This window comes from Neolamprologus multifasciatus, unplaced genomic scaffold (genome assembly GCF_963576455.1).
Source record: "Neolamprologus multifasciatus unplaced genomic scaffold, fNeoMul1.2 chr03_unloc_4, whole genome shotgun sequence".
NCBI classification, from domain to species: domain Eukaryota; kingdom Metazoa; phylum Chordata; class Actinopteri; order Cichliformes; family Cichlidae; genus Neolamprologus; species Neolamprologus multifasciatus.
In genome coordinates this window covers 70,825-90,602 of record NW_028181973.1, presented here as the reverse complement: position 1 = coordinate 90,602, position 19,778 = coordinate 70,825, and the positions used below count along the sequence as shown (strand labels likewise).

Here is a 19,778-nt window from a genome sequence, read left to right as displayed (position 1 = left end):
TTTGGTTCAGAAGCTGATTTGATGTAAGATAAGAACCCATTAAAATACTGTTGGGTAAAAGAGTCAAAGTAGCTTACAAAGAAGCCACTGGACTTGCTTAAGTTTCTTGAAGAACGAAAAGCTTCTTCTTCAGTTCTAAGACTAAATGGTGGAGAGTCTGATATATATCGCTACTTTATTTTACATGTAGATCAAGCAGTCAGATATTTTTTGACTGCTTTGTCTTCCCATGCTGCCTTTGTTCGCTTTTCTCTGTCATTTCTTTTCATTGTCATGTCCCTGTGTTTGTTATTCCTCTCTTCACTACTTGTTGTTTTGCTGTGGAGATGAGTTTTTATGTCCTTAGTGATTTGGTACATTGGAATAGCCACTTTTCCTGGTCATGAAGTCAAGGAAATGTGTGAAGGAGAACTGATAAGGACTTAGGAAAAGAGAAATGTGGTCCAAAAGGAATCTGACTGGACTGATAAACTCAAATTTCAGGTTTATGATGTAAAATAAAACAGGTCTCCTCTGGATACAGCCTGTGCCCCAGACCCAGTCTGCAAGACCACACACAGTGCCAAATGGATCCAAATGCAGGACCCCAGAGACGACACATGAACTTAAACAGCTTTATTCCTGAGAACCAAAACTAAAACTGGGGACTCAGAAATACACAGGATCATGAGAGGATGGGCAACAGGGGCAAACACAGATGGAATAAATCTGACAAACAGAACAAGGGAAGCAAAACTGAAAATAAAACACATGAGATGAGGTAGCTTCATAATAAAACAATAAGTGACACTCACACTGAGACCCAGACAAAGACAAAGACATGCGAACTTGACAAGAGGACAGGTAACAAGCAGACATGAAACACATGACAGACTGGGGAGACGAGATGACACACATGGAGAGCCACACTGGAACAGATATGGAAGACGAAACACAGAGACACCACTAACGGAGTGAGAGAGAGGGACGCTGAGGGCGAGGGAGTGTGTAAGGAGTGTGCTAAAGAGACGACAACTATAATAAACGGGACATGACAACAAGACTGACAAACACTGCGGACAACACACAGGGAAAGGAAAACACTAAGAGAACTAAACCGGAAGCACGAGGATTAACACAATCAGAAAAATGAATAAATGTAAGAAAAACTAACTAGGAAATATGAGTCACTCTAGAAACATCAATGATTAATCAAGATTCAGGAGGTCCACAAAACACAAAGGAGTGGATTCAGTGACCCAGGACCATGGACAGTTTCCTTTAGAAGACTTTATAAGTTATTTGACAACACAACCAGAACACAAACAGCCTCATAAGATTACAGGTGAAAGAATCCTTTTTTACTTAATGACATGTAATGTTATTTCAGCAACAATGCCATGATTATGAAGTGTTTAAGCTGTGACTACTAGAGATTACATCATTTACAGTTGATGACTCTCAGTCAGCTGGGAGTGAGGTCAGGTGTGGCCCATTTAGGAAGGTCAGAGCCACTGCTGTACAAACTGGTACATCTGTTAACACTGGATGTGATCATTCTCAGTCTCTATGTCCCTGGACATAGAGAGGCTTATGTCCAGGGATTGACCTCCTCAGACTCGTCAGATGTATTTTTGTTCACTAGTGGATCTGTATCGTCCTCAGGAAGAGGCTCATCCATATTGCTTTGCTGTTCTGGTTCTTCCTCATCTTCAGCAAAGATATGATCCACATTTCAAAAAAAGTCAAAAAGTCAGAGCTCTTTTGAGCCAACCATCCCTTTAACGTTAACTAGTGATGACTTCATGAACTTCTTCACAAATAAAATTTTTATCATTAGAGAAAAAATTACCAATAATCATCCCACAGATGTAATATTATCTACAGCTACTCTTAGTACCATTGATGTTAAGTTAGACTCTTTTCTCCAATCGATCTTTCTGAGTTAACTTCAATAATTACTTCCTCCAAACCATCAACGTGTCTTTAGACCCCATTCCTACAAAACTGCTCAAAGAAGTCCTGCCATTGATTAATTCTTCGATCTTATATATGATCAACCTATCTCTAATAATCGGCTATGTACCACAGGCCTTCAAGGTGGCTGCAGTTAAACCTTTACTCAAAAAGCCATCTCTAGACCCAGCAGTCTTAGCTAATTATAGGCCAATCTCCAACCTTCCTTTCATATCATAAATCCTTGAAAGAGTAGTTGTCAAACAGCTAACAGATCATCTGCAGAGGAATGGTTTATTTGAAGAGTTTCAGTCAGGTTTCAGAGCTCATCACAGCACATAAACAGCTTTAGTGAAGGTTACAAATGATCTTCTTATGGCCTCTGACAGTGGACTCATCTCTGTGCTTGTCCTTCTTGACTTTAGTGCAGCATTCGATACTGTTGACCATAATATCCTGTTAGAGCGATTAGAACATGCTGTAGGTATTACAGGTATTGCACTGCAGTGGTTTGTATCATATCTATCTAATAGACTCCAATTTGTGCATGTAAATGGAGAGTCCTCTTCACACACTGAGGTTAATTATGGAGTTACACAGGGTTCAGTGCTAGGACCAATTCTGTTTACATTATACATGCTTCCCTTAGGCAGCATCATTAGAAGACATAGCATACATTTTCACTGCTATGCAGATGACACCCAGCTCTATCTGTCCATAAAGCCAGATAACACACACCAATTAGTTAAACTGCAGGAATGTCTTAAAGACATAAAGACTTGGATGGCCACTAACTTTCTGCTTCTTAACTCAGATAAAACTGAGGTCATTGTACTCCGGCGCTGAAAAGCCTTAGAAATATGTTATCTAACCAGATTCTTACTCTGGATGGCATTACCTGGCCTCCAGTAACACTGTGAGGAACCCTTGGAGTCATTTTTGACCAGGATATGTCCTTCAATGCACATATTAAACAAATATGTAAGACTGCGTTCTTCCATTTGCGCAACATCTCTAAAATTAGAAATATCCTGTCTCAGAGTGATGCTGAAAAACTAGTTCATGCATTTATTACTTCCAGGCTGGACTACTGCAATTCATTATTATCAGGATGTCCAAAAAACTCACTGAAAAGCCTTCAGCTAATCCAAAATGCTGCAGCAAGAGTACTGACAGGGACTAGAAAGAGAGAGCATATTTCTCCTGTTTTGGCTTCCTTCATTGGCTTCCTGTTAAATCCAGAATTGAATTCAAATCCTGCTCCTCACATACAAGGTCTTAAATAATCAGGCCCCATCTTATCTTAATACCTTGTAGTACCATATTACCCTATTAGAGCACTTCGCTCCCACTCTGCAGGCCTACTTGTTGTTCCTAGAGTATTTAAAAGTAGAATGGGAGGGAGAGCCTTCAGTTTTCAGGCCCTCTTCTGTGGACCAGCTTCCAGTTTGGATTCGGGAGACAGACACTATCTCTACTTTTAAGATTAGGCTTAAAACTTTCCTTTTTGCTAAAGCATATAGTTAGGGCTGGACCAGGTGACCCTGAATCCTCCCTTAGTTATGCTGCAATAGATGTAGGCTGCCGGGGATTCCCATGATGCATTGAGTTTTTCCTTTCCAGTCACCTTTCTCACTCACTATGTGTTAATAGACCTCTCTGCATTGAATCATATCTGTTATTAATCTCTGTCTCTCTTCCACAGCATGTCTTTTATCCTGTCTTCCTTCTCTCACCCCAACCGGTCGCAGCAGATGGCCGCCCCTCCCTGAGCCTGGTTCTGCCGGAGGTTTCTTCCTGTTAAAAGGGAGTTTTTCCTTCCCACTGTCGCCAAAGTGCTTGCTCATAGGGGGTCATATGATTGTTGGGCTTTTCTCTGTATCTATGAGCGCCTTGAGGCGACATTTGTTGTGATTTGGCGCTATATAAATAAAATTGAATTGAATTGAATTGAATTGAATTTCATACTCATCACAAACATCATGACTTTCACCAGAGCATTTTATAATTTAGTGAAATTCTATTTTTTGTGTCTTTCTGTTTAATTAGAGATTCCCGACAAAGTCAAATAAAACCTTGGTCCAATAAACAAATTTAAAAGAGACTTTTATGCATCTAAAAACTAAAAGCTGTGCAGGGATTTTTTAACACAACAGGAAGGTTTTTGTTTTACCAGTTTCACCATGAAATAGACATGAAATTAACAGCCATCACATTGCCAGCTGTGTGACACCTGTTTTTGACTCCACTGAAGCTCCTCTGGTACAGTTGTTTTTGTGTGATGCCACCTCCTGGCAGCTTCCTGTCACTGCTCAGTTTGTCCTGAAGCTGAGCAGCTCCACACACAAGTCAGTGTTTAAAGATGGATATTTATTGAATAAACTGGAATTCATTTTATTAGTCATAATGCTGATTTCCGCTCACACTGGGAATAAATTGGGTACGAGTTTGACTTAAGTAAAATTTGTGACTTTAAGACATTTAAGGGTGTGAAAAATGTGCTGCTGTGTTCATCCGTGTGTTATTTAACTTACCACCAACACACTGACAACATTGAGAAATCATGTGTAGCCATTTTATCACAATATAAGATTTTTAAAACATGCACATTGCAGATACTCTTGACCAGTGTTGCAAAGATTCTTCATATGCTGTTAACCCAAAAATACCCTCGATCCAGCTGTGGTGAGTGTGAGCAAGCAGGTACACAAGACAGAATTACTGTGGCCCTGAGAGGCCAAACGGACTGCAACTTCAGAAAACACTTGCAAAAAGAAAAATGCTGCAAAAAGAAAAACACTTGCAAAAAGAAAAATGCTGCAAAAAGAAAAACACTTGCAAAAAGAAAAATGCTGCAAAAGAAAAACACTTGCAAAAAGAAAAACACTTGCAAAAATAAAAATGCTGCAAAAAGAAAAACACTTGCAAAAAGAAAAATGCTGCAAAAAGAAAAACACTTGCAAAAAGAAAAATGCTGCAAAAAGAAAAGCGCTGCAAAAAGAAAAATGCTGCAAAAAGAAAAACACTTGCAAAGAGAAAAATGCTGCAAAAAGAAAGCGCTGCAAAAAGAAAAGCGCTGCAAAAGCACACACAACAAAACGGAACTTACTTTTGAAAGTTTACTCTTTGGCCGCTCTGCTTCCACTTTGTTGAAGTGTCTCCCAGTCCCAGTGCACTTAGCATGTTTTGGTTCGTGCAACTGGTCCGTCCGGTTATTGTCTCCCCAGAAACATTTCCGTTGTGTTTTTTCCTATTTCCATTGTGTTGTGTGTGCTTTTGCAGCGCTTTTCTTTTTGCAGCACTTTTCTTTTTGCAGCATTTTTCTTTTTGCAAGTGTTTTTCTTTTGCAGCATTTTTCTTTTTGCAAGTGTTTTTCTTTTTGCAGCATTTTTCTTTTGCAAGTGTTTTTCTTTTTGCAGCATTTTTCTTTTTGCAGCATTTTTCTTTTTGCAGCGTTTTTCTTTTTGCAGCATTTTCTTTTTGCAAGTGTTTTTCTATTTGCAGCATTTTTCTTTTTGCAAGTGTTTTTCTTTTTGCAGCATTTTTCTTTTTGCAAGTGTTTTTTCTTTTTGCAGCATTTTTCTTTTTGCAGCATTTTTCTTTTGCAAGTGTTTTTTTCTTTTTGGCAGCATTTTTCTGTTTGCAAGTGTTTTTCTATTTGCAGCATTTTCTTTTTGCAAGTGTTTTTCTTTTTGCAGCATTTTTCTTTTTGCAAGTGTTTTTCTTTTTGCAGCATTTTTTCTTTTTGCAAGTGTTTTTTCTTTTTGCAGCATTTTTCTTTTTGCAGTGTTTTTCTTTTTGCAGCATTTTTCTTTTTGCAAGTGTTTTTCTTTTTGCAGCATTCTTCTTTTTGCAAGTGTTTTTCTTTTTGCAGCATTTTTCTTTTTGCAAGTGTTTTTCTTTTTGCAGGTGTTTTTCTTTTTGCAGCATTTTTCTTTTTGCAGCATTTTTCTTTTTGCAAGTGTTATCTGAAGTTGCAGTCCGTTTGGCCTCTCAGGGCCACCGTACAGAATGACTCTGGTGGGAAAAATGAATTGGGAGCCATGATGAGATGTTCGTAATGTACATACACTGCTTTGCCATTTTCATGTTGTTGCAAGTAACCTGGTAGCACACACAAACTTTCTACCCCAAATGCATTCTTAACATAGGCAACAAAGATAAAGTGCAAACTGTCCTATTTACTGGACTCTAGTCAAATGAAATGTATTTAACTGGTATAATTCAGTTAATACCAGCAACATTGTCCTTAAAGATTAAGAATTTGAATAAATAAAATTCTTTTTTTCTACTTTTTTTGAATGCACCTTTAATTAACTAATTATACTACTCCCAATTCAGTGATTCACCCTGGTATATATATATATATATATATATATATATATATATATATATATATATAGGGCACCCTGACGAGAAGTGGGCTACTGGAACAAGAAGGCATCGGTGGGCAAGAGACGAAAACAGGGCGTTGTTGGAATGCTACTACGCAAGTAACCCTGGTGGAAGGGGTTACATGAATAGAATTAGGGACCTATGGATTCTTCGATACCCAACATCCACAATGACGGCCAAACAACTAGTAGCTCAGTGTTCCAACATTCGAAAGAAGGGGCTGCTCTAACAGCTAGAGATTGACAAGGTACAACATAAATGCTACGGCAAGGGGGAGCCAGGACGCCAGGTCAGGGGGGAGATATCATTACCCCCACCCGAGATAGGGTACCAAGCCCCAAGTGCGATAGCAGAAGGATCGTTGAGTGCGAGAGGAACTGACCTGAAAGATAGGATCATGACCAAGCTTGAAACTTGGACCCCCCGTAGCCGGTTACCAAGATTACGTGAAGTTCCCTCAGAAGGTCTGCTAGATGATGTTAATGCAGCACTACAGACGATACCTACAGCCACGATTACCGACACCGACAAGCTGATCTACAATACGGCAGCAGTGATCAGTGAGATGCTTGGCTACAAGTTGAACAGCCACAAGGGACAGTACCCTCCATGGAGAAGGAGGCTAGAGGCTAAGATCAAGGTAGCACAGAGGGAGGTTAGCCAACTATCGGAGTTGCAGAAAGGCGCGATGAGGAAGGTGCCTAAGAAGTACAGGAAGCTGTCCATACATGGGGCCTTGGAAACTGCCAAGCAACGACTCACAGCCTTGGCCACTTGCCGCTTGAGGAGGTACACCACAGAGATAGTGGCTAGTGGATCTGAGGGCAGATCACAGCGACCTCCCCGAACAGGGTCCAGTAACCATCACAGTGGCAGATATCCAAGAAAGGGTCTCCAGTATGAAAAGTTGGACAGCACCGGGCCCTGACATGGTTCACGCCTACTGGCTGAAGAAGCTGACTGCACTTCACGAGCGCTTGGCAGCACAAATGAACCAGCTGCTAGTTGACGAGAGACACCTGGAATGGCTAACCGAAGGCCGGACAGTCCTGATCCTCAAGTACCCCCAGAAGGGGCCGGTCCCCTCCAACTACCGACCAATAACCTGCCTTAGCACCACGTGGAAGCTCCTGTCAGGTATCATAGCGGCTAAGATGAACAGTCACATGGGTCAATACATGAGCGGGGCACAGAAAGAGATGGGCAAAACACCAGCTACTGGCAGACCAAGCAGTCAGCCGAGACTGCAGGACCAGACTGACCAACCTGTGCACTGCCTGGATTGATTACAAGAAGGCCTATGACTCAATGCCCCACACCTGGATCCTGGAATACCTAGAACTATATAAGATCAACAGGACCCTGAGAGCCTTCATCAGGAACTCAATTGGGATGTGGTGTACGACACTAGAGGCCTACTCCAAGCCCATAGCATAAGGTACCATCAAGTGTGGGATCTACCAAGGAGATGCTCTGTCCCCACTGCTGTTCTGCATAGGCCTGAACCCCCTCAGTGAGATCATTAACAAGACTGGCTACGGATACCGACTACGGAACGGAGCAGTTGTCAGCCACCTCCTGTACATGGATGACATCAAGCTGTATGCCAAGAGTGAACGAGACATTGATTCACTGATCCACACTACCAGGATATACAGCAATGACATCGGGATGTGATTCGGGCTGGAGAAGTGTAGTTGGATGATAACAAAGAGAGGGAAGGTAGTCCGAACTGAGGGGATCGAGCTACCAGAAGGCAACATTGCAGACATAGAGGACAGTTACAAGTACCTGGGGATCGCACAGGCGAATGGGAACCATGAAAAGGCCGCTAGAAAAGCTGCAACCACCAAGTACCTGCAGAGGGTCAGGCAAGTCCTGAGGAGTCAGCTGAACGGTAAGAACAAGTTCCGGGCTATCAACACCTACGCCCTGCCCGTGATCAGGTACCCAGCTGTTATATTAAGTTGGCCAAAGGAGGAGATAGAAGCCACTGACATAAAGACATGAAAGCTCCTTACCATGCATGGAGGGTTTCACCCCAAGTCCAGCACAGTACGCTAAGCGGAAGGAAGGGGGCCGGGGACTGGTGAGTGTCAGCACCACAGTCCAGGATGAGACAACGAACATCCAAGAATACATCACAAAGATGGCCCCAACTGACAGCGTGCTCAGTGAATACCTCAGGCAGCAGAAACCCAAGAAAGAGGAGGGAGACGAGGAACCATCATGGAAGGACAGGCCCCTGCAAGGTATGTACCACCGGAAGATAGAGGAGGTGGCTGATATCCAGAAATCCTACTAGTGGCTGGACAAAGCTGGACTGAAAGACAGCACAGAGGCACTAATCATGGCAGCACAAGAACAAGCTCTGAGTACAAGATCCATAGAGGCTGGGGTCTATCACACCAGGCAAGACCCCAGGTGCAAGCTGTGTAAAGATGTCCCTGAGACAATCCAGCGCATAACAGCAGGGTGCAAGATTCTAGCAGGCAGGGCATACATGGAACGCCATAACCAAGTGGCCGGCATAGTATACAGAAACATCTGTGCTGAATATGGCCTGGAAGTTCCAAGGTCAAAATGGGAAATGCCCCCAAGGGTGGTGGAGAATGACCAAGCTAAGATCCTGTGGGACTTCCAGATACAGACGGACAAAATGGTGGTGGCTAACCAACCGGACATAGTGGTGGTAGACAAACAGAAGAAGACGGCCGTAGTGATCGATGTAGCGGTCCCGAATGACAGCAACATCAGAAAGAAGGAACATGAGAAGCTGGAGAAATACCAAGGGCTCAGAGAAGAGTTCGAGAGGATGTGGAGGGTGAATGTAACGGTGGTCCCCGTGGTAATCGGAGCACTAGGTGCGGTGACTCCCAAGCAAGGCGAGTGGCTCCAGCAGATCCCAGGAACAACATCGGAGATCTCTGTCCAGAAGAGCGCAGTCCTGGGAACAGCTAAGATACTACGCAGGACCCTCAAGCTCCCAGGCCTCTGGTAGAGGACCCAAGCTTGAAGGATAAAACCGCCCGCAGGGGCGTGCTGGGTGTGTGTGTGTGTGTGTGTATATATATATTCTCATTTATTTTCAATTGACCTCCTAAATGTGATGTTAATTGATGAGGCGAGGTTCAACATGCCACCCACGCCGATTACCAGTCATGACTGACCTGTCAGTGGAGCTAGAATCCAGGAAAAGGTCACCAACATGTAGCCACACATCTGAAAGCATATTGATTTGCTCTCCTGATATTTAGATTGTAGTATTGATATTTTAACCTTTGAATATATATATATATATATATATATATATATGTATATATATATTAGGGGTGCATTCTGTACATTCGATACAGTGCTTTCGGATATGTATCGAACAATACAAAATTTTTAATTTATTTTATCAACTTTTCTTCTGATGATGCTTTCTGTGTTGAGAGCTCAGTGGATCTGCGTTCGACTACTCCGCCTAGGTTGCACTGTCGAGTGCAGATCCACTGAGCGCAGCGCAAGCTAGCAAGACAGAAGCTAAGCTCGTTGCAACATGGCAAATTGAACCTCCCCCACCCTCATTCAGATCTGGACTTTTGAACTATTTTGGTGTGAAGTATGACCCTGAAGGTAAGCGCGTCATGGACAAAAGTAAAACAGTATGTGGGATGTGCCACTCAATGCTCAATGACATGGGTGGGAACTACTGCGTTAGCGCAGTTTGCTCGTTAACGTGTTGTCGCCGTCCAGCCGCACGCACGGGGCGATCCGAGGTAGCTCGTTAACGGAGATTTGCCGTGTTGTGGCGTTAACCTCATTTCAGATTAACGCTGACAACACTAGTGGGAACACAACGAATATGACTGCACATTTACGCCGACATCATCCTAGTGCAAAGACAAGTGGAAGCAGACAAAAACAACAAGCACGCATGCTACAAACTTTACCCGAGTCATTTAGACAGCGGTTAGCACATGATTCTCCTTATGGGGACCTGATATGTTTAATATGCTGCTGAGAATATAGCCCAGAAGAAGCGTATAGTATAGTTTTTATTTTGGAAAGAGCCATTTCTCTTTAATAAACTCTCTTTTCCAAAGATAAGTGATTTCTCGATCAGATAGATTTATTATTTTATTACTTTGTTTCATCAACATTAAATTTAAAATATATATTTATAATTTTAATAAATGACAAATTAAAAAAGCATGAACATTTTTTTGTATCGAAAAAATATCGAACCGTGACACCAAAGTATGGAACCGAACCGAACCGAATCGTGAATTTTGTGTATAGTTGCACCCCTAATATATATATATATATATCTTCAATTTTCTATGAAGCAATTTTTGCCCACAAACTATAGTTTTCTCAAACTCCAGTCCTTTCATTTTCCTGTCAAATGCTGGATATTTTCACATCTTTATACCCCACAACTTTTTACAAAGTAAAAATACTTCTGTGGTTGAAGGCTTTAACACTTGTGGATTTATGAGACCTATGAACACAGATGTGTTTATATTTAGAATGTACAAGACAAAAGAGTCATTAGTGTTGACTCTAATCCAACATTTGACAGCCTACAAATCTCAAGGCCTCCTGGGAAGTCCTTATATGTTTCAGGACTGTTGATGTACTACATATATACTTATCTGAGTTCAGTTCAGTTCATTTAATTTGTATTTCAAAGATATACATTCACCAACATTCCATAATATCATTCCATACCAATTACAGACACTCTTCCCATCACCGAGAGTCCAATAAAACTGAGTAAAGATGAGGTGTAGAGTCATCGTTTTTCATAGACAACAGTTTAGTCTTTGTCCCATGAAGCTTTCACTAAAACAACTGCATATTCCAGCTGTGGGCATTCACAGCAGCCCTGAGCTCAACCTTTCACACATCCAGGATCTGGATCAGGACCAATCAGATGTCAGGGATCATCATTGAAGTCATCAACCTGTTGTGCAGTCCAAGTCACTGTGGAAACCACCTGAGAAGATAAATCAGACCTCAGTGTGACTGCTGAACAACACTCCATCATCTCTGCCACATCACTTGTTTTCTTTTCAGCCAATCAACTCCAACTTCTTCCTCCTATCTGCTTATCGTCTGTATTTGAGATGGACCATCACCCTGATCCTGGACTGTCAGGCTACAGACGACTATGGAAGAAATATAGTATCATCAGAATTCAAGTATTTTTAGACATTGAATTTATAAGACTGAATTTTTATCCTCCAAATTTCCCTGCAAAAATATTCACCTGCAAAAATTCACCTGCAAAAAATTCACCTGCAAAAAAGTCACCTGCAAAAATTCACCTGCAAAAAGTTCACCTGCAAAAATTCACCTGCAAAAATTCACCTGCAAAAAATTCACCTGCAAAAATTCAACTGCAAAAGTGATGAACTTGAATGACCCAAGCCAGAGCAATCAGCACTAGATCGAGTCGAGCGGCTCTCAGCCAATTAAATTACGATGCTTAATCACATGACACTGTTGGTGTCAGGTGAGTGATTAAGTTTTTCTCCTAAATAGAGATCATTACAGAACGCCTAGTCCTACTTAAAATCCCATTTATTTTTATTTTATTTTATCATCTACTCAAACTAAGGAAAACGTTTGACTAACTCAAAGACAATTTCCACGCCTCCCCTGCCTGTCTGCAGAGGCAGTTTTGAATTTAGGAGCGGCAAGATGGCAGCGGCAAACCCTGGCGGTTCTCCGGTAAGTGTATTGTTTTTTATCTTCAAGTTTGTCTTTTGAAACGTTAATTTTATTTAAATCCGTTGCTCACGTATAAAGTACACAGACGGGGTCTTTGCTCAACTCGTCTGAGGCGTGTCTTACTAAGCGTTACATGCTAGCATCCTGCTAACCGAGCTACCCTTTACATGCTGTGCTTTAGAAAATAGGATACTCGTTTAAAAAAAATACTCCGCAGATATTGATAGATAGACGAACACTGCAAATATAATGTTGGAAACGAGAACGGCCTTTGGTGAAGGGGTAAAATACACCACGAATAAAGCCATAGAGTGAATGGCTGTCATGGTTGCAGAACGGCCTGATTTAATGACAAGAATGGGGAAGAGTGAGGTGAACTGAACTGAACCAAAGCCACAAAACACGGTCAGACAAGGTGGGAAAAGGGCAGTGATCTGTCTGTCAGTATGAAGTTGGTGTGTGCTTTGGTGAACAAAAACCCGAGACCGGTAGCAGGAAGATGGGAGACTCATGTTTCACTGGAATAGTGGTGAATTAAAACATCCTTTGTTGGGGACATTTAGGTGTAAATGGTTCCATACAGGCGAGACAGAGGCAGACCAGACAGTGAAGAAAACAAGGCAAACATTAAAAATATTAAAACGGAAATATAGGATTAATATAACATACAATTAGGGAAAATGTAAGGAACACAATGTAAATGATATTGTAAAGTCATTAAAACAGCATACTCTGATTAAAAGAAACATGTAATTGGGTAGGATGATAATAATAATAATAATAACAATAATAATAATAATAATATTAAAATCATGTACAAGATGGGTATGTATACTTGTACCGAGAATCTAACAACTATAAAGTTGTAGCATGTCAGTACCTTACCCCATCCATTATATCCACACAGAAAAATATATGGTCAATATCTTTACATCTACTATCTAAACTTAAACGGGATATTCATATCATATCATATACATCTACTCAATCACACTCGCGTAAAACGAACATAGGACTAATCCGCCGAAAGGACTGTAACGTATAATAAGGTTGACCCACTGCAAGGGTCTAAGAAGGTCTAACCCACCACAAGGGTCTAAAAAGGTCTCACCCGCCGCAAGGGTTTAGGAGTGATCCGCTGTAAGGATCTGCGCGACTGTGTGTAAATGTCTGTGTTTTCTGTGTGTCGGAAGTAAGTGATTTTTACAGCACAATAAGTTGTTGAACTACTTCCATTGTTACTGTCTTTTTATTTACTGTAAGGAGCTCAAGTACTGGTGACAAAGGGGAAAGGTTGGGTTTCATCCCATAAAACTGACACCGCTTCGTGAGTAGCACGAAGTAGAAGGGCGTGTCAGCAACCACCCCCGCGTCTCATGCCAGAGACGGCTCTGCAGTTGTGTGATAATGGGTAATCAGCCCACCAAACTCACTGCTGACGAGCAGTGGCTAGAGAAAAAATGTCCAGGCGCCGGACAAATTAGTGTTTGTAGATGGAGAAATTCTAAGAAAACGAAATGTCCCACTTGGGAAGGGAAATGAAGCCCCTCAGCATTAACACATCTGAAGGAAGCTCTTTAAAAGAAGCAGTTAGGCGAGACGAAAAGAAAAAACAAGAGAAAGAAGATAAACAGTCAGAAAAACAGAACTAAACTGCCAGTTTAGTAAAACCAGACGAGACACTGTGCAGTCCTCGCAATCCTTTTATTAATCCACCACCCATTCCTGCAGCCGCATCTGCAGCACCACCTGTTATACACTCACCCATATCAGGAAGAACATAATAATCCCTCATCAAGTGAAAACTGGAGATCAAAGTAGTTTAAAGTAGTTTAAAAAGGGTTGGAAACAGACCCGACTGAATAATGAAAAATAAACGAACGGCAAAATTACATTAGAACTTATCTTTAATGCATTCATACTAATAATAGCAAGGATAACAACCTGTAAACTGGTGTTAATGATGAAATAATATTAATATGAAGAGGCACCTCAGTCAGTTATGATGTGAGGTGGATAATTGTTGAAAGTAATCTGCATTAAGCTTAGGGTTGCTCAAATTCAGTACAATGACATATGAAGTAAAATAGGTAAATATTTTAACTAATTACGTGTATAGAGGCACTTGACCTGCTTGAAAGACTGTCGTCTTGGTTCAGATATAGAGCACACCTATGAAAACAACTAATATGCTGAACCCTGTATGAAACAGCTGAAAACTACATGACGGAGAAGCTGAATTGAATATGAAAGTGCAAGTCTTTGCCACTGTGGGGCAAAGCACGCAACCACTGTGTGAGGTTGCGTTGTGGTCTTTTCTGAGCTGATGAGCAAGCTACACATTATCAGATCAGGAGCTGGCTGAGAACTCTTCAAAAAGAGGGAAACAGAACTATGATAACTGTGATAACTGGAATGTGCAGAGTTTCCGTGAGCAGTTTTCCTGCATCTTGACTCATGTGTGTAGAGTGTTCATAGCATCAGCATCATGTTTTTGTTTATTTGTTTTGGTGGGTTGAAAAATAGTTAAATAAACTTGTGATCATATTTATGGATCACGATAGCACATGCCATTGGCCAAATGATTTATTTACGCAGATGAAAAAAGTGAGTGTTAATGTGTCTGACTTTACAGTGTTTTTGTGCGCTGTGTAAAAGTAATTGCCTCTGATTGAGAGAGCGGTGATTCTGCAGGTCACCAGCTATTGAAAAAAAAAAAGAGTAAAAAAGAGACAAAATTTACATTGTAGATGAAAAATAATCATAGGAAAAAGGTTTTGTGTTGATCAGCCAAGAACAACCACAATCTCATTTTCTGCTTTTAAGAAAGGACAATTCACAAAAAACAGAGAGAGAGAGAGATGTGTGTTGGTTAAGCAGTGATAATAATAATGAAAATGTCTTAGTTTGTCACGTTCAGATGGAAAGCAGACCTGAATCAATTTTCCACATGTAGCGGTCAGAAGAAAGTTATAGTTTAACATCATTGGAAACATTCAGGCCAAGTTTCTGGCTAACTTATTTACAGCTCCATGTGTCCCTCAATCTCACAAGTGAGTTCTCACTCCTCCCTGAAGACCAGGAAAGCAGTTCCAAAGAGCAATAACATGGCAGATAAAGAGACAGCAGCAAAGTCCTGAGCAAAGAGTCCCAGCAAGCAGCAGCAGTGTGGACAAACAGCATCAGAGAAGAAGAGCAAACCCATCATCCTGCCTGATTGGATGAATGGCACTGTGTTTCCAACAAGCTGCAACTTCACTGTGCATGTGACAAGAACATTTGAGGAGAACTGAGGAGACTGTTGGAGTTTGATATTTGCCACCTTTGGAGTAAAATGGCAAGAAGAGACAGTGGAACACAGGACAAAGCTGAAGGAGAACTGCCTGCTATTGGACTGTTGAAGTGGGAGAGGACAACAGAGTGAGAGGAGTGGTGTGAACACATAGGAATTTTGTTTTTAATATGGGAAATCAAAATTTGGGTTAGCAAACCTGGGGAAAAGAAAACTGACTGCTTAAGTTGGAAAATTGAGAAGGAGTCTGAAACACTGCAAAAAGAAACATATACAAAATCACACACACAAGCAAAACATGCATTAACCCTACTAACACAAACACAAGAGAGCTCATGAAGATTAGACAACATCTTAAGCATGTGAGTCTGTTTATCATCTTGTCCAAGTCACTTAGTGTGATGTAAAGACCAGTGGACTCATAGCACATTAGTTAAGAAATGATCAAATAATAGCAGAGAAGTGTGTAGGAAAGGCAGCTTTAAGAACATGCCCTGCTGGAGATGCAGCTCCACAGACATTGATTAAACCTGCCTAATAACACAAACACACATGCAATGAAGATCAGCTTGTTGTCTTTCATCAGTGTTAAAATAGTGTCAATTTAACAGACACTTGTTATCAACTGCTGAATTTATCCAATGCTGACAACTAACTCTCTAGGTTGCAGGACAACAGTTTAACTTTTGTGGAAAAAAAAAAGATTCTGGTTTGACCAACCAGTGATCAGACAATAAATTTAGTTGTTAATATAGTAAATTGGGAGATGCTTTCTGCTTGATTGATGCAGCACAAATAATTTACTGTATGAGGGAAATTCTATTTTTGTGATAACATTTTGAATATGCATTTCTGTTGTCCTGTCATCTTAGTGGGTTAATAGCTGATATGCAAATTAGTTGATCGTTCTTAGATTAAGGAAAGGTGACTGAATTTTAGCACGAGTGAATGAGATGTGTTGGAGTTTGTTATGTGTTGAGTGGAGACTCTAAAACACTGAGTTTCCTGTTTTGATGTGCGAGTGAATCCTGTACCTAGATACATAACTCTGAATACGTCAGTACAAACGTCTTTTGTGAAGTACATGACAACATGTCACATGTTTTATGATGAAGGTAAAAAGGAAAACTGAATAAAATGGGTGTGTGGCCTAAATGAGTGAAGAGCACAGACCTGGGGATTAAACTCATAGCTAATAAGACGTTAGGCTTATGTTGTGTGTTGTGCAGCTGATGGTTGGTTTGGAGTTAATCTAGCTGATGATTTTTCTTTTGTTGTGAAGTTGAGCCTGCCAATTAGTATGATAGTATGATAAACCATGCTAATGGTATGATTTACCCTCCTGAGATGAGGAGCTTGTGTCATGACTTAACAAGGCCTTTTTATTTTGATACTTTCACAGTGCACTGAAAGTTTTGTTCGATAATCTCTGTCGTTTGAGCAGATCTGCACGATTAGAACAGAAAGCGCTGTACGACACGTCGTCGAGAAAATTGTTACAAGTGAGCTTCTCCACATTAAAATGGGCTCAGGAGAAAGTCACTTATCTGGGGACAATTAGAAAGTAAGTTCCTGCCCAAAAAGGATTCAGCGAGGTAATCCGAGCTAAAGTTCTTCTTTTTCTTTTTGAAATGACGTCATTTTGCTGAGAGTGGAAACTAAATGCGACGATAGTTTCCACTATCAGCAAAGAAAGAATGAGTGTATGAATGAATGAGTGAAAGAGAAAAAAAAACTGACTGACTGGTAAAAGCTGACAAAAGCTGACAAGACTTGACCACTACTCAAGGTTAACCTCCACCTAGACAGGACAAAGGGGTGGATGAATCTATGTGTGTTTCTTTTTACAGGAGTAGAAAGATGCCAGCAACATTTGAGGTTGCGTGATCATTTAACCGTTTTAGTGCCACTTTCTGTGTTTGTGAATCTACCAGGGGTGTTATTCACTACCTTGTGTTGCTCACAGAGGCAACTGTGAGAAAGAGTGTATACATCTGCGCAGCGCTAACATTTGCATTTTCTTTTCTACAGCATTACAGTTCTTCATGTGATTTGATTATGTGATTTATACCAGGACAGCTGGTTGATGTTTTTTCCTACTACAGGATTTCTGGGTTTATGTGTGAAGAAAACTGTGTTACAGTGTTTTGGGGAAAATGTGAAGGTTACTTTGATGATGTAAATAACATTCTTTCCACAGCTATGGATGGCTAACTTTATGGTCTTTTTATAGCACCTCTGGAACCTGTCGACCTGCGCCTGGTCACCATCTATGTGTGTTGCTAATGTTTGTTTTTCTAAGAATGAATGTAGAGGATTCAGCAGAAGCGGACAAGTGACATGAGAAAAACAAATAAGAAATGCAGTGTTTATGGAATAGTTGAATATGGGGCTTATTAGCTGGCCACTCTTGAGCTCCTAGTAATATATGAGTGGAGTGACTTTGCTTAAGGGAAGTCACCAATTACATTAATGTTAACTGAGCACATGGGATGATCCATGTCTGAGGCAAATTATGGAAATAATTGTAGTTTACTGATTTGAGAAAACCTGCACATGACACTTGTCTTGCTGATGTTGAATGCTTTATCACTCTTATGATATAATTGTTTACAAGTGTGAAGTTTGATTTCACTTTCAGATCTTGTTTTCCAGGCCATGATGGTGTGTATGCAGGCTCCTGGCGGAGCCAGGTGTTAAGCAAACTTAATATGCAAAACACTAACATCTTTTATTGCAGGGTTACGGAGCTACTCCGGAGGAGACACCCTGATGTTGCCTGGGACATGATCTAGCTAACCTTTTTCTTTAAGACAGGAATCTAGGGTTGATGAGTTGACTCATGGGAGTGTCCATGCGTCAAGAGGAGGGGTCCAGGATTAACATGAAACAATGAATTAACATTAAACTATGTTTTATATGATTTTTGCAGCGATTTGTGTGATTAACAGTTCATTCAACGGGTATTAAGCCTATGCAAGTGATGCATCCATGTTCAGATGAGGCTTTGATGGCCTATAAGTGAGGTTCACTGAACTAAAGAATGTGGTTTGATGATTGTTGACATGCTCTCCAAATAGAAGTTTTTCCTCCTAGCAAGGAAATATAGGTGCAGCAGTCAGAGTATTGCTGAAAGGAATCTCCTGAGCAATCTTCAGAGGCCCAGTGAGAAGCAAGAACCATTCCAGGCATAGCTGACAGCCCAGGCAGTGGTTGATGTCAAAGGTCGAGCTGGTTTGGGCCCATCATGAGATCAGACTTTGGAGCCACAGCAAGGAACTGAAGCTGCGTTGGAATGAGAGCTGTGCCAAGGGGGCTTTCCAGAGGCCAACAGAGGAGATTGTGGACAACAGACGGGCACCTGAAGGATGAGGGGAGCGTGCCAAGCTCCATCGACAGCGCAGAGGGAGTCCAAGGATGGCATCATGATTCTGTGAAAAGCACATGAACCAGAAGCTATGGTGGTGATGGCAGCAGTTTCCTATGAACATCACCTAATGCTGTGTCACTGTACTGTGCATATGATGACACTCTGAAGACTGCTGGGATCTTAACAGCAGTAAGATAACTGGACCCAGCACCCTTTCTACAGAGGGGTTTTTCTGCAGAGCATGGACAATGGAGGAGTCATAAGTATCCCCCTCGCAGGACGAAGGCCTGAAGTGAGGTGATGGGGGTTGGTAGAGGCCATAAAACTAGAGTGCTGAAGAGGTCTGCAGCTTTGGAGATAACTGAGACCCATGTTGACAAACAACAAAGCCAACTGGTATGTTTGAATATCTATTCTACATACATTTGGACTTTGGTCCTATGGACAGTGATGGAAACAACTGGAAGAGACATTCATGACGCCCTGCCGAACTAAAACCACTCTGCACCAATGATGGGTGATCACCGCAGAGCTGGGATGTTTTTGAAAATGTTAATTTCTCTTTTGACTATTAACAATTCATTTGTTTGCTCGTAGGATGCAGTTTGCCATTGGATGAGATCAATGAGGAATGGGATAACTGCTAATACATTTGTCAAACTGTGTATGTTTACAGTAATTTAGGGTGATTGACATATGCTGTGTATAAAAATGTTTGCATTGACACTGTCAGACATGAGGTATTCATAACTGGGGACTTTTCTAGCATAAAGGTCAAAAAGGGGGGAATGTTAGGTTTTGTAATGTTGATTGTCATTTATGCTTAGAAATATCTACTTATATATGCTTAGAGGTGTATAATTAATTGTATAGTGATAGGATGTGTGATCTTTAGCAGGCTGCAAAGGCTTGGTGTGCATTCCAGAGTGTTCTGGAATCCACATGCCGGTCTAGAGCTTGAATTTTGGCAGAAAGTTAATTTTGCTTAGCTTTCTTTGATTTAGATAGGTGAGATAAATAGAAAATTATTTGGCCCCTGAGGTATGCTTTAAGAGTTTCCCA

General features: G+C 41.0%; 1 long non-coding RNA gene across 1 annotated transcript; it reads left to right on the top strand.

Annotated features, from left to right (window-relative positions):
• Positions 1–13,164: 13,164 nt before the first annotated feature.
• On the top strand, positions 13,165–17,048 carry LOC146490464 (uncharacterized). Its single transcript, XR_014872735.1, has 2 exons — positions 13,165–13,543; positions 13,866–17,048. It is a non-coding gene; the product is annotated as an uncharacterized LOC146490464 (long non-coding RNA).
• The last annotated feature ends 2,730 nt before the right edge of the window (positions 17,049–19,778 follow it).